This window comes from Coregonus lavaretus, assembly GCF_964263955.1.
Source record: "Coregonus lavaretus genome assembly, chromosome: 5".
Lineage (NCBI taxonomy): Eukaryota > Metazoa > Chordata > Actinopteri > Salmoniformes > Salmonidae > Coregonus > Coregonus lavaretus.
Genome location: NC_139992.1, coordinates 57,446,639 through 57,461,913, shown reverse-complemented (window position 1 = coordinate 57,461,913; position 15,275 = coordinate 57,446,639).

Below are 15,275 nucleotides of genomic sequence, written 5' to 3'. Positions count from 1 at the left end.
TTGTAGGCTTTGTTACTTTGGTCCCAGCTCTCTGCAGGTCATTCACTAGGTCCCCCTGTGTGGTTCTGGGATTATTGCTCACCGTTCTTGTGATCATTTTGACCCCACGGGTTGAGATCTTGCGTGGAGCCCCAGATCGAGGGAGATTATCAGTGGTCTTGTATGTCTTCCATTTCCTAATAATTGCTCCCACAGTTGATTTCTTCAAACCAAGCTGCTTACCTGTTGCAAATTCAGTCTTCCCAGCCTGGTGCAGGTCTACCATTTTGTTTCTGGTGTCCTTTGACAGCTCTTTGGTCTTGGCCATAGTGGAGTTTGGAGTGTGACTGTTTGAGGTTGTGGACAGGTGTCTTTTATACTGATAACAAGTTCAAACAGGTGCCATTAATACAGGTAACAAGTGGAGGACAGAGGAGCCTCTTAAAGAAGAAGTTACAGGTCTGTGAGAGCCAGAAATCTTGCTTGTTTGTAGGTGACCAAATTCTTATTTTCCACCATAATTTGCAAATAAATTCATAAAAAATCCTACAATGTGATTTTCTGGATTTTTTTTCCTCAATTTGTCTGTCATAGTTGACATGTACCTATGATGAAAATTATATCTCATCTTTTTAAGTGGGAGAACTTGCACAATTGGTGGCTGACTAAATACTTTTTTTCCCCACTGTAACACCATACACAATGTCTGCCATCTGCCTTGTACAGTTGAAACCGGGATCCATCTGTAAAGGTGAGCATTTGCTCACTGAAGTTGGTTGCGAAGCCGAACTGCAGTCAGGTCAAGACCCTGGTGAGGACGACGAGCACGCAGATGAGCACGCAGATGGGTGGGGTGCTGTATGTGGACGAGCGGTTTGCTGATGTCAATCTTGTGAACAGTGTGCGCTATGGTGCCTTTGGGGTTATGGTATGGGGCAGGCATAAGTAACAGACAATGAACACAATTGCATTTATTGATGGAAACCTTTTTTTTAAAGGTATCTGTGACCAACAGTTGCATATCTGTATTCCCAGTCATGTGAAATCCATAGATTAGGGCCTCATTTATTTATTTTAATTGACTGATTTCCTTATATAAACTGTAACTCAGTAAAATCTTTGAAATTGTTGCATGTTGCATTTATATATTTGTTCAGTATACAACTTTAGCATTTTAGCAACTACTTAGCATGTTAGCTAACCCATTCCCTAACCCTTTAACCTAACTCCTAACCTTAACCCTTTAACTACTTAGCTTTCATGTTACCTAACCCCTAGCTAGCTTAGCTAATTTTAGCCGCCTAGCTAACGTTATCTACAACAAATTGGAATTTGTGTTATGTACACATGCATTAGAATGATAAGGAAGAAAATGATGTGATACACACAAAATGCTTTGTGATGAAAATCATGTATTTTTTTTGTGCCTGTCACGAATGTTGAATAAATAATTTGTGTCTATTTCACAATAAGCTGTGATAGTGAAAATGATGATATAAAAATCTCATTTTCTGGTTCTCCCACATTTAATGTTGTACTCCTGAGTGGCGCAGTGGTCTAAGGCACTGCATCGCAGTGCTAACTGTGCCACTAGAGATCCTGGTTCGAATCCAGGCTCTGTCGCCGCCGGCCGCGACCGGGAGACTCATGGGCGGCGCACAATTGGCTCAGCGTCGTCCAGGGTAGGGGAGGGAATGGCCGGCAGGGATGTAGCTCAGTTGATAGAGCATGGCGTTTGCAACGCCAGGGTTGTGGGTTCGATTCCCACGGGGGGCCAGTATAAAAAAAATATGTATTCACTAACTGTAAGTTGCTCTGGATAAGAGCGTCTGCTAAATGACGTAAATATAATGTAAATATATATAAATATATTTAAAGTTTGGAGCACCAGGGCTACCAATGTTTTTAATTTTTTTATTTAGAGCCCTGGTTGGGGTGTTGTCAAATTGGAGTGTATTATTGGAGTGTAGTCAACTGACAGGTATTGAACTGGAATTGACCCCAACTTTGGTGTGATTGAAGTAGTGCTAGCTAGTGTAGATAGAGCGCTTGTGTGTGTGTGTGTGTGTGTGTGTGTGTGTGAGAAAGAAAGAAAGCGAGGACAAGGTTAGCCTCCGTCCCCGCTCCCAGTGATGCTAGAAGCCCTGCAATGCTGTAGGAAACAGCTGGATGTTAATTGAAGGGAGACTCTACGGTACGGCACTTGGTGCTGCCGGAGTGTGTGAGAGTTCAGACCTAGGCAATGTCCCAGCTTCCCAGCCCTGCTGTTGGCTTCTATTAGCTGCAGTACGACAGGCAGCTACCGGCAAGACTTCAGTCTGCTAAACATCAAAACCACCAGGCAATTCCCCCCAGAACCCGTGGCCCTGGATGTGGATATTGTGGATCTAGCAGCTACAGTGCTATAGACATTTAAGTCAAATTAATAGCCAATTGGAAAAACAATGGGCCATTGAGGGCAAATGACCTTGTAGACCCTGGCAATGGTCATAGGAGACCATGAAAGACATACGTCTTCAGAACGTTTGTAGAAGCATTTCTGTACAAACTTGATTTGACTTGGTACTGTAGAACCAACGATGTACAGTAGCTGAGGTACACGCTGCAGGCAATTGCTGTTCCATAATCCATCAAGCTACAGTTACTGTACTTGAAGATTGCAATTCAAAATGCCAAAGGGGGATGGTAGGGAAGGTATTGACAGTTTTCTGGAGATCATTCCACAAAGGAAATCAAAACCGCAGCACAATTTCCTCGTATAGTGAGCCCGTATAGTTATTTGATATCAAATACTTTTACCACTGTCACAAGTTTTTATTGACGGTTGGCAAAATGTCAGCACACACAAGTTTGCCGTCTCACTAACCTAATCAATAAAGGTTTACATGAAAAGCATTTTCTTAAATTCTCACAACCATATTCTCAGACAAACTGAGGACTCCGTTTGGAGTTTAGGATACTGTAAACTTGTTTTTGTATTGATTTGGTTATGTATAGTTGAATATGAATATAATATCATCCCTCATCTCTCTGCCTAGCACAGGCATTTATCACAGTTTTGAAAAGAAGAGACAAATTGATTGGCCACATATGCCGTTTAATACAGGTAGGGCATCACTCTACATAATTTCTTCATCTGTCATGTTTATGGATTCTTGTCTGGTCCAAATTACTTGCTGGAGCCATGTAAGAATCAAGCCTTAAGGTCTATTTACGGATTCTCCCGTTATCCATTTGTCAGAGACACTCCATCTTGCCTCCCTTGCTCGCCAGTCTCTCTGCACTCTCCTATGTTTTTCATTTGGCTCATATGCTCTCATCAAAAGACACTAAGACATACAATTAATTCATAATCAATACTGAATGTTATTTGTGACTTAGTCTCATAGAGGCTGGTGGGTTTAAAAGTCCATGGTGTCAGATTTAAGCATTTAATTTGTTGGCGTGCCCTTACAATATGATGTACTTCATATTACTACATTATGTAGTCGTAAAGCTATCATAAAAGTGTTACTAAAGCATTTGTGACCGACTGGCTCGATTCGGTCTTATGTAGCAAAATTAGAAATTGTGATTTTACATTTGATAAAAGTAGAGACACAGAGCTAGAAAATTGTATATCATACACTACAGTTGAGGAACAATGGGAAAGTAATTCTGCTTTGAACATTGATAAACTTGTAACCTAACTTTTGAGAAAATGGCCCTTGAATGTTTTGGTACCTACTAGAGCGCCCTTCTTTGTCTACACCCATTCAGCATCGTTTACACCCTCTTAAGCTTTAGCCCCACCCATCTCTTTAAGGATTCACATGTGAGGCTATGTACTAAACAACCAAAGGATTTCAAGACAAAGGCTGATTTATACTACGGGTGTGTTCATAAATTTAATCTGGAGTGCCAGAGTGTGGTCTGGGCATTCGTAAACTCAGAGCGTTGTCAGATTGTTTGTTCGTAAATTCATACCGTTTCACTTTTGGAGCATTCAGAGCGCACACTGGATGCTCTGGCCGAGGAGTAGGGTTGATCCGAGCGTTCTGACCTAACAACAGCAGTCAAGCGCCCAAGCTAACTGGCTAATGATGGCTAGCCACTTCCAGACACAATTGAGAGAACAGCTCACTCTGATCAATTTACTCACCCTAGCAGAGCTGGTTAGACTGCTTTTATGTTATCCAGAGCGTTGGTGACTGCAACTGTGCTGATGGCAACAATTTAATTACGCTTTTTTGCCAACGTTTACTGACACCGGCCATATTTAACGGGTGTTGAGCGTTCGTAAATTCGTCAGTTATTCTGCGCTCTGGCACACTCAGATGAGAGTGCTCTGAAATCGGAGTAGATAGCCAGAGCAAATTTACCAGCTACGTCTATCGACAGTTGCTGTAGTGACATCATCAACATTCTATTGAAAGGGTTACTTGCATAGTGGAGTCTTTTGTTTAGACATGTAGCTAGCTAAACAATGAACCATAATCCCAACTCAAAACGTTACTACCGTGCATGAATCTGCAGGTAGCTAACCAACCAGGTTCAATGTTAGCTAGCTAACATTAGGCTATAAATAGCAATGCAAATGGCTCTGAGATACGAATAATATTACTACACAGATCATACACGTAAAGTTAGCTAGGGAGCCAGCCAGCTAACGTTAGCTAGCTAGCTAATAGCACACTTTAACTTGAAATGAAAATGACTTTCTGACAAAATTAGAAATGTGTAATATCTGAAAATTTAGCTAGCTAGACTATCTTATCCATATACATGAATGGATGCTTCTCCCTCTCTGTCACGGATGCCATGGTTGCCCTTAGTTTGAAGATGTAATCCAGAGACCGGTGTTTTATACAAAAGCCTTCTGTGTGTTGTCTTTTTGATTACGTCTGCATATTTGCAAACAAACGCCAGAATTTTCTCCATCTCCTTAGCGATCATACTCTAATTCCACTGATTTCAAAACTCGGTCCACTTACGTAGTTCTACTATGTGATATCTTTCAAAAAAGCCATGTTAGAAAGGATGACCTACACATACTGACCAGCTCATGTTATAGACAGAAGCATGCTACATGGTAGACCAATCTGAACTCATCTCTTGGCATGTCCAGCTCACTCAGTATCTCAGCCAATCATGGCTAGCGGGAAGGTTTCTATCTTTTTCCGTGGCTAAACCAACTAGGCTCGTAATTTAACAATTGTATTCGTATTTACAGATGGCATACAAGTTTGTTATTAAGGCACATGTTCCAGAAGGCGTTTCTGGCAAAAAACGCATTTTGATTTTTAAAAAAGGTTTACGTTCAAATGGCTCACCTGTGAAGTAGTGATGCGCGACATACGCCTAGTTTCCTGAAACAAGTCACATTTAGTAACAGGGTCGTTGGTATTATGAGTTACCCTTTGATATTATGAGTTATGGTGTGCAACAACAAGGTGCACTATATTTTAGGAAAGCCGCCTTCTTGCCTGGATATTTATGTATCAATTTATTCTACCTTCTGTTCTCCATGTATGTTGCTGGTATCATCAGACACGTGTTGCAGTGATTCTCAGCAGGATGGGAGACTTTGATAAGAAACTATTTATTCACACATTTTCTGGAACTGAAGCCTCGTGAAATGCTACAGGCTTGTCGTTTCTTATGTTCCGTCAACATGCTCCATATAATTTATTGTGAAAGCTCACCTTCTGAGCTTCCCAAATTAAATAATTTGAAATGTATAATGTGGCTTATTTAGATGGTATGAAAGCCTTCAGTCCCTTATTACCAAAACAGAGCTCTGACGGTGACTCACAAATTAAACAGTGCACTGAGACGCTGAGGTCTGTCTATGCAGTCATAGTAGATTAAAGAAATGTGAGTTAAAACAAGACATAAATATAAAATGCTTGGTTAGAATCCTTAAAGAATGCATAGTGGGGTTTAAAGATGCATCTATCTCATCATTATGGTCATCTACTTCCCCCTTTGCTCTTCTTAACACCAATAAATAAAAACAGTATCAAAAAGTAATACTAAAAACTGAATACTGCACGTTGATTAGATATTCAACCACTGTTGGAGACTAAAATTAAAACTACAATTTATTCACCAACATTACATATACTTATTTCGGAATAATCGTTTCGGAGTCGGAAAGAAATCCAGACAAAACACATTGCCAAAAAGAGCCATACGTGCTAAATATTCCAGAGTGGAACTTGAAATACTTGCATTATTATTATAATATTTCCAAATGCCTCTCATTGGCTCAAAGCCTGATTTTGCTGCATTGATTGGGATTGAACATAGTTTAAACGCCCAAAAGAGTGGAAATTCACTTTCTTTCAGTGCATGATATACACTGAACAAAAATATAAATTCAACATGCAACAATTTCAAAGATTTTACTGAGTTACAGTTCATATAAGGAAATCAGTCAATTTAAATAAATGTATTAGGCCCTAATCTATGAATTTCACATGGCTGGGAATACAAATATGCATCTGTTGGTCACAGATACCTTAAAAAAAGGTAGGGGCGTGGATCAGAAAACCGGTATTTGGAGTGAACACCATTTGCCTCATGCAGCGTGAAACATCTCATTCGCAAAGAGTTGATCAGATTGTTGATTAGACCATTGGAATGTTGTCACACTCCTATTCTATGGCTGTGTGAAGTTGCTGGATGATGGCAGGAACTGGTTTACGCTGTTGTACACATCGATCCAGAGCATCCCAAATATGCTCACTGGGTGACATGTCTGGTGAGTATGCAGGCCATGTAAGAACTGGGACATTTTCAGCATCCAGGAATTGTGTACAGATCCTTGCAACATGGGGCCGTGCATTATCATGCTGAAACATGTGGTGATGGCGGCGGATGAATGACACGACAATGAGCTTCAGGATCTCATCACGGTATCTCTGTGCATTCAAATTGCCATCGATAAAATGCAATTGTGTTCGTTGTCTGTAGCTTATACCTGCCCATACCATAACCCCACCGCCACCATGGGGCACTCTGTTCACAACGTTGACATCAGAAAACCACTTGCCCACACAACACTATACACGCTGTCTGCCATCTGCCCGGCACAGTTGAAACCAGGATTCATCCATGAAGAGCACACTTCTCCATCGTGCCAGCCGCCATCAAAGGTGAGCATTTGCCCACTGAAGTCAGTTACAATGCCAAACTGCAGTCAGGTCAAGACCCTGGTGAGGACGACGAGCACGCAGATGAGCTTCCCTGGGACGGTTTCTGACAGTTTGTGCAGAAATTCTTCGGGTTGTGCAAACCCACACCTTCATCAGCTGTCCGGGTGGCTGATCTCAGACGATCCTGCAGGTGAAGAAGCCGGATGTGGAGGTCCTGAGCTGGCGTGGTTACACGTGGTCTGCGGTTGTGAGGCCGGTTGGACGTACTGCCAAATTCTCTAAAAAGACGTTGGAGACAGCTTATGGTAGAGAAATTAACATTAAATTATCTGGCAACAGCTCTGGTGGACATTCCTGCAGTCAGCATGCCAACTGCTCGCTCCCTAAAAACTTGACATCTGTGACATTGTGTTGTGTGACAAAACTGCACATTTTAGTGGCCTTTATTGTCCCCAGCAAAAGTCGCACCTTGTAATAAACATTTTGTTTAATCAGCTTCTTGATATGCCACACCTGTCAGGTGGATGGATTATCTTGGCAAATGAGAAATGCTCACTAACAGGGATGTAAACAAATTTGTGCACAACATTTTTGAGAAATACGTTTTTTGTGCATATGGAACATTTCTGGGATCGTCGATTTCAGCTCATGAAACATGGGACCAACACTTTACATGGTGCATTTACATTTTTGTTCAGTGTAGTTAACAACACTATCCATCAGTGTCGTAAAAACCACAACCATATGACACATACAAAACAACATCACCTTGAAACCTGTAAACCTGCATTCAATTGATGCCTCTAGAGCAGACCTGGGCAAGTATTTTCCATGGAAGGCCACATTAGAATATACTTTTGCCATCGCGGGCCTGAATCATGTGTATGACTGTGTTGACAGATATATCTACTGTAAATCATGTCCAGATATGCTACTTATTTTACATGCACAGAAATAAACCGCATCCATGTTCTCCTTTTGGTAGGTACAGTGAGGAAAAAAAGTATTTGATCCCCTGCTGATTTTGTACATTTGCCCACTGACAAAGAAATGATCAGTCTATAATTTTAATGGTAGGTTTATTTGAACAGTGAGAGACAGAATAACAACAACAAAATCCAGAAACTCATGTCAAAAATGTTATAAATTGATATGCATTTTAATGAGGGAAATAAGTGTTTGACCCCCTCTCAATCAGAAAGATTTCTGGCTCCCAGGTGTCTTTTATACAGGTAAAAGCTGAGATTAGGAGCACACTCTTAAAGGGACTGCTCCTAATCTCAGCTTGTTACCTGTATAAAAGACACCTGTCCACAGAAGCAATCAATCAATCAGATTCCAAACTCTCCACCATGGCAAGACCAAAGAGCTCTCCAAGGATGTCAGGGACAAGATTGTAGACCTACACAAGGCTGGAATGGGCCACAAGACCATCGGCAAGCACCTTGGTGAGAAGGTGACAACAGTTGGTGCGATTATTCGCAAATGGAAGAAACACAAAATAACTGTCAATCTCTCTCGGCCTGGGGCTCCATGCAAGATCTCACCTCGTGGAGTTGCAATGATCATGAGAACAGTGAGGAATCAGCCCAGAACTACACGGCAGGACCTGGTCAATGACCTGAAGAGAGCTGGGACCACAGTCTCAAAGAAAACAATTAGTAACACACTACGCCGTCATGGATTAAAATCCTGCAGCGCACGCAAGGTCCCCCTGCTCAAGCCAGCACATGTCCAGGCCCGTCTGAAGTTTGCCAATGACCATCTGGATGATCCAGAGGAGGAATGGGAGAAGGTAATGTGGTCTGATGAGACAAAAATATAGCTTTTTAGTCTAAACTCCACTCGCCATGTTTGGAGGAAGAAGAAGGATGAGTACAACCCAAAGAACACCATCCCAACCGTGAAGCATGGAGGTGGGAAAATCATTCTTTGGGGATGCTTTTCTGCAAAGGCGACAGAACGACTGCACCGTGTTGAGGGGAGGATGGAAGGGGCCATGTATCGCGAGATCTTGGCCAACAACCTCCTTCCCTCAGTAAGAGCATTGAAGATGGGTCGTGGCTGGGTCTTCCAGCATGACAACGACGTCGAAACACACAGCCAGGGCAACTAAGGAGTGGCTCCGTAAGAAGCATCTCAAGGTCCTGGAGTGGCCTAGCCAGTCTCCAGACCTGAACCCAATGGAAAATCTTTGGAGGGAGCTGAAAGTCCGTATTGCCCAGCGACAGCCCCGAAACCTGAAGGATCTGGAGAAGGTCTGTATGGAGGAGTGGGCCAAAATCCCTGCTGCAGTGTGTGCAAACCTGGTCAAGACCTACAGGAAACGTATGATCTCTGTAATTGCAAACAAAGGTTTCTGTACCAAATATTAAGTTCTGCTTTTCTGATGTATCAAGTACTTATGTCATGCAATAAAAAGCAAATTAATTACTTAAAAATCATACAATGTGATTTTCTGGATTTTTAGATTGCGTCTCTCACAGTTGAAGTGTACCTATGATAAAAATTACAGACCTCTACATGCTTTGTAAGTAGGAAAACCTGCAAAATCGGCAGTGTATCAAATACTTGTTCTCCCCACTGTGTATATATATATATATATATATATTACAAAAAATATATACACTACTGGTCAAAAGTTTTAGAACACCTACTCATTCAAGGGTTTTTCCTTATTTTCAAATTTTTCTACATTGTAGAATAATAGTGAAGACATCAAAACTATGAAATAACACATATGGAATCATGTAGTTACCAAAAAAGTGTTAAAGAAATCAAAATATATTTTATATTTGAGATTCTTCAAAGTAGCCACTCTTTGCCTTGATGACAGCATTGCACACTCTTGGCATTCTCTCAACCAGCTTCACCTGGAATGCTTTTTCAACAGTCTTGAAGGAGTTCCCACATATGCTGAGCATTTGTTGGCTGCTTTTCCTTCACCCTGCAGTCCGACTGATCCCAAACCATCTCAATTTGGTTGAGGTCTGTAGGTCCTCCCTACAGACCCCCTGGTTCGATTCCAGGCTGTGTCACAACCGGATGGCTATGTACTAAACAACCAAAGATTTCAAGACTAAAGGCTGGTTTATGCTACGGGTGTGTTCGTAAATTTAATCTGGAGTGCCAGAGTGTGTTCTGGGCATTCGTAAACTCAGAGCGTTGTCAGATTGTAAATTCAGAGTGTTTCGCTCTCTGAGCGCACCCTGGATGCTCAGGTCGAAAAGTAGGGTTGATCCGAGTGTCCTGACCTAACAGCAGTCAAGCACCAAAGCTAACTGGCTAGCTTGCTAGCTTCTTCCAAACACAAATGAGAGAACAGCTCACTCTGACCATTTTACTCGCCCTAGCAGAGCTGGTTGGGCTGTTTTTATGTTATCCAGACAATTAATCAAATGGCCACCCAGACTATTTACAGTGGGGAAAAAAAGTATTTAGTCAGCCACCAATTGTGCAAGTTCTCCCACTTAAAAAGACGAGAGAGGCCTGTCATTTTCATCATAGGTACACGTCAACTATGACAGACATATTGAGATTTTTTTTCTCCAGAAAATCACATTGTAGGATTTTTAATGAATTTATTTGCAAATTATGGTGGAAAATAAGTATTTGGTCAATAACAAAAGTTTCTCAATACTTTGTTATATACCCTTTGTTGGCAATGACACAGGTCAAACTTTTTCTGTAAGTCTTCACAAGGTTTTCACACACTATTGCTGGTATTTTGGCCCATTCCTCCATGCAGATCTCCTCTAGAGCAGTGATGTTTGGGGCTGTCGCTGGGCAACACAGACTTTCAACTCCCTCCAAAGATTATCTATGGGGTTGAGATCTGGAGACTGGCTAGGCCACTCCAGGACCTTGAAATGCTTCTTACGAAGCCACTCCTTCGTTGCCCGGGCGGTGTGTTTGGGATCATTGTCATGCTGAAAGACCCAGCCACGTTTCATCTTCAATGCCCTTGCTGATGGAAGGAGGTTTTCACTTAAAATCTCACGATACATGGCCCCATTCATTCTTTCCTTTACACGGATCAGTCGTCCTGGTCCCTTTGCAGAAAAACAGCCCCAAAGCATGATGTTTCCACCCCCATGTTTCACAGTAGGTATGGTGTTCTTTGGATGCAACTCAGCATTCTTTGTCCTCCAAACACGACGAGTTGAGTTTTTACCAAAAAGTTTCATCTGACCATATGACATTATCCCAATCCCCTTCTGGACCATCCAAATGGACTCTAGCAAACTTCAGACGGGCCTGGACATGTACTGGCTTAAGCAGGGGGACACGTCTGGCACTGCAGGATTTGAGTCCCTGGCGGCGTAGTGTGTTACTGATGGTAGGCTTTGTTACTTTGGTCCCAGCTCTCTGCAGGTCATTCACTAGGTCCCCCCGTGTGGTTCTGGGATTTTTGCTCACCGTTCTTGTGATCATTTTGACCCCACCATTTTGACCCCACGGGGTGAGAGCCAGAAATCTTGCTTGTTTGTAGGTGACCAAATACTTATTTTCCACCATAATTTGCAAATAAATTCATAAAAAATCCTACAATGTGATTTTCTGGAAAAAAAAAGCTCAATTTGTCTGTCATAGTTGACGTGTACCTATGATGAAAATTACAGGCCTCTCTCATCTTTTTAAGTGGGAGAACTTGCACAATTGGTGGCTGACTAAATACTTTTTTCCCCCACTGTACATATACACCCCCCCCCCCCCCCCTTTGTTTCTACACTGCTGCTACTCACTGTTTATTATCTGTGCATAGTCACTTTACCCCTACCTACATGTACAAATTACCTCGACTATCCTGTACCCTTGCACATTGACTTGGTACCAGTACCCCCTGTATATAGCCTCATTATTGTTATTTTATTGTTACTTTTTATTTAATTTTTTACTTTTGTTCATTTAGTAAATATTTTCTTAACTCTATTTCTTGAACTGCATTGATGGTTAGGGGCTTGTAAGTAAGCATTTCACGGTAAGGTCTACATCTGTTGTATTCGGCGCATGTGACAAATTTTAAATACTCTATTAAAGCAAATACGTTGTGTTCACGTCACGTGATCACTTTTGATTTGATATGCTAATGCCATGAAAAAAACTTTTTCTGATCTGCTTGTCTCCATGCAGGGCTCCCAGTATAAAATGACCGGCCTGATGCCATTTAAAGATGCCTCTGCCGTTAGACTTGATCTGAAACATAACATCTGTCACCCACATGTAAACGCTGTCACCCACCTGCAATCTAGTAGTTTGGAGCTCACTGAAGAGGCTAACGCATGCCTCATAGCCTCAGAAGAGGATGCTGCTACCACATCTCCTGCTCTCGCAGGTGCCCATTTGCCAGGATTAAAGTGGAGACAACACAGGCCTAACGGCAAGCTCTACTGCAAGACGAAACTAGACCAACTCCATTGTCACTGAGATGGCAGTAACCCGGGACAATGCCTGTCCAAAGGCTGGGCAGGCGAGAGGGCAATGCTCGCATTAAGCCACTGTCCCGCCGTACTCTACACTTTGTGCAGCCACCTCCTCCTGGAAGCGTAATGGCATCTCCTCTCGAGTTTTGTTCCTTTATTTTATTAGTTTTACTTCTTAAATGCAAACAGGCCTCAGGCCGTGTATCTTGAAAAGTGGAGGCATTGGCAGGAACATTAGGCACAATGGGCCTGGGGAGTTGGGTGTGTGCTAATATATGTAGCAGGAGATTTAAAGTGCTGCTGGAGTTTGTGGGACAGGGGCATTGGGGGGTAAATTATGTGTTTGGGAAAGGTATAATATAGGGGTTGTGGTAATGACAGAGTCAGAGAGAGCTGAAAATCAGTTCTGGCACAGCACGGCGTAGATCCTCAATACACAGCATAGATCCAAAATACAGACACATGCACACAGCTGGGAGGAACATTATCAGACTAAAGATGGTGGTTGTACTCTTCCACACAGTGGCAGAAGGGTATGTCCAAAAATACACAGTGTGAACCTCCTAAATGCATGCCACCATTACATTATCGGTGGGAAATGGATGCAGTTTCTATAAATATTGGTTCATAACATTGTCTTTTGAATGCTAAACTCAATATAACATGATTGATTTGGAACAATGTTGAAGAAAGGTATACTACTTAGAATACAGCCAAGCCCAAACTACAGCGGATTAGGCACTGTCCTGGTGAAGTTATGGCATGGCATGACATTATATTTTCATGGCAATTTCCAACCATCCACCAGGGGCAACACAAGTGCCTGTTACCATCAAGTAGTAATGGACATTCCGAGTCTTTTCAGTGAGCCGGCTCATTTGGCTCCGTTCATGTAAAAGAGGAGGCTCATTTGGCTCCTAAACGGCTCTTCGTTCAAAATGCTTAAAAATCTACCTAGAACCATGAAAGAATTGCAGATCTCCAATGTAAAGCCCAAAAGGTAGACTACCATTTTCTTTTACGTGGCCAAATTATGAAAGGCCTGCGTGGACCAGATTGACATGCTCTCTCCACTATTTATTGTTTCTGCAGTGAAGATTAACCCTCTTTAGATAATTATTTTGTAAATTATCTACAGAAAAATGTTGTTTTGAGCTCAAAAAGCAGTAGTAGCAGTATGCAAGTCAGGGAGCCAAATGAATGGCGCTTTCACCTATGCGATTCGGTTCCCGATGTTCACCAAAAAGATCTGTTCAAAAAGAGCCATTTGTTTGCGAAGGACCCATCACTACTTCAAGGGCTAAAAGCTAAGGCCCTGAGCATCGCGGGTTCAATCCCATTGCTAGGCACTCGTTTTTCTGTTTTAACCCTATCCCAAAACTTAACCGTAACCACTCTGAATTAATAGCTAATCTTAAAGGTTGAGTAAGTTAGAATTGCATCCACAAATATACCCACATTTTTATTATATGTAAATAGTTTTATTAGTGAATGCCATAATGTAGTTATTTTGTTAGATACTTCTCCCTATTAGCAAAAAAATATTAATAATTCAAATCCATTTTAGCTGTCATGCTAGCTGTTTGGGCCGAACCTAGATTAAATCATTGGAATTTGTTGTACTATGCAGACGTTGCCTCCCTTCCGAGGCATGTGTTGCTAAGCAACTCTCACGACTTCCTCCGAAGCTGCCTCCTCTCCTTGTTCGGGCAGGCTTCGGCGTTCGTCGTCACCGGCCTTCTAGCCACTGTCGCTCCTCATCTAATCATTCAATTTGTTTGTCTTGTTTATTACACACACCTGGTTCATATCCCCTCATCAGTACCTGTATTTGTGTTCCCTCTGCCCCCTTGTCTTTGTGTGTGATTGTTTATTGTAGAGGATATTATAGCTTGGTGGAGCTAGATTGTATTGAGTATCGCAGGGATATTCACCCGTGTGCCTTGTTTTCCCCAGTGCGCCGTTTTACAGCACTGGTGTGTATTACGCATTGCTGCGTACCGCTGTTTATACAATAAACCATTTATTCCATGATTTACTCTCCTGCGCCTGACTCTGTACTAAATCACCCGCTACAGCAACTCCCTGGACTTGCCCGGGCAGGCCCCTGCTAAAGCCAGTGTGAGAAACTTGCTAGCAAACGTTTGTGCTATGAAACAACATAAATACTGGTCTCTGACCCACAAAATGTATTTGCTAGATTCATGTTAGACAAAACAATGAAAGTGAACTTCAAAACATGATGCAAAGGCAGCAGCTACTCTTCCTGGGGTCCAAACAAAATAACTTGCCCATCCTTTAAGTTTCATTTTCACTTTTGCGCAGATGACTGACAGCTAACACACTCCATAATGAAAATGGCAACACACTCCATAATCTACAGACAGCACCACACTCCGTAATTAAGAGAATGCCAAGAGTGTGCAAAGCTGTCATCAAGGCAAAGGGTGGCTATTTGAAGAATCTCAAATATAAAATATTTTTTTGTTTAACACTTTTTTTGTTACTACACAATTCTATATGTGTTATTTCAGAGTTTTGATTTCTTCACTATTATTCTACAATGTAAGAAATAGTAAAAATAAAGAAAAACCCTTGAATGAGTAGGTGTATCCAAACTTTTGACTGGTACTGTATATCCTCCTACTTTGAAGGTGTAAGCGTGTTAGGCTGTAGTCTAGAGTCTAGACGATCCTATCCGCCAATCAGGGCTGTGTATGTAAATAAATATACA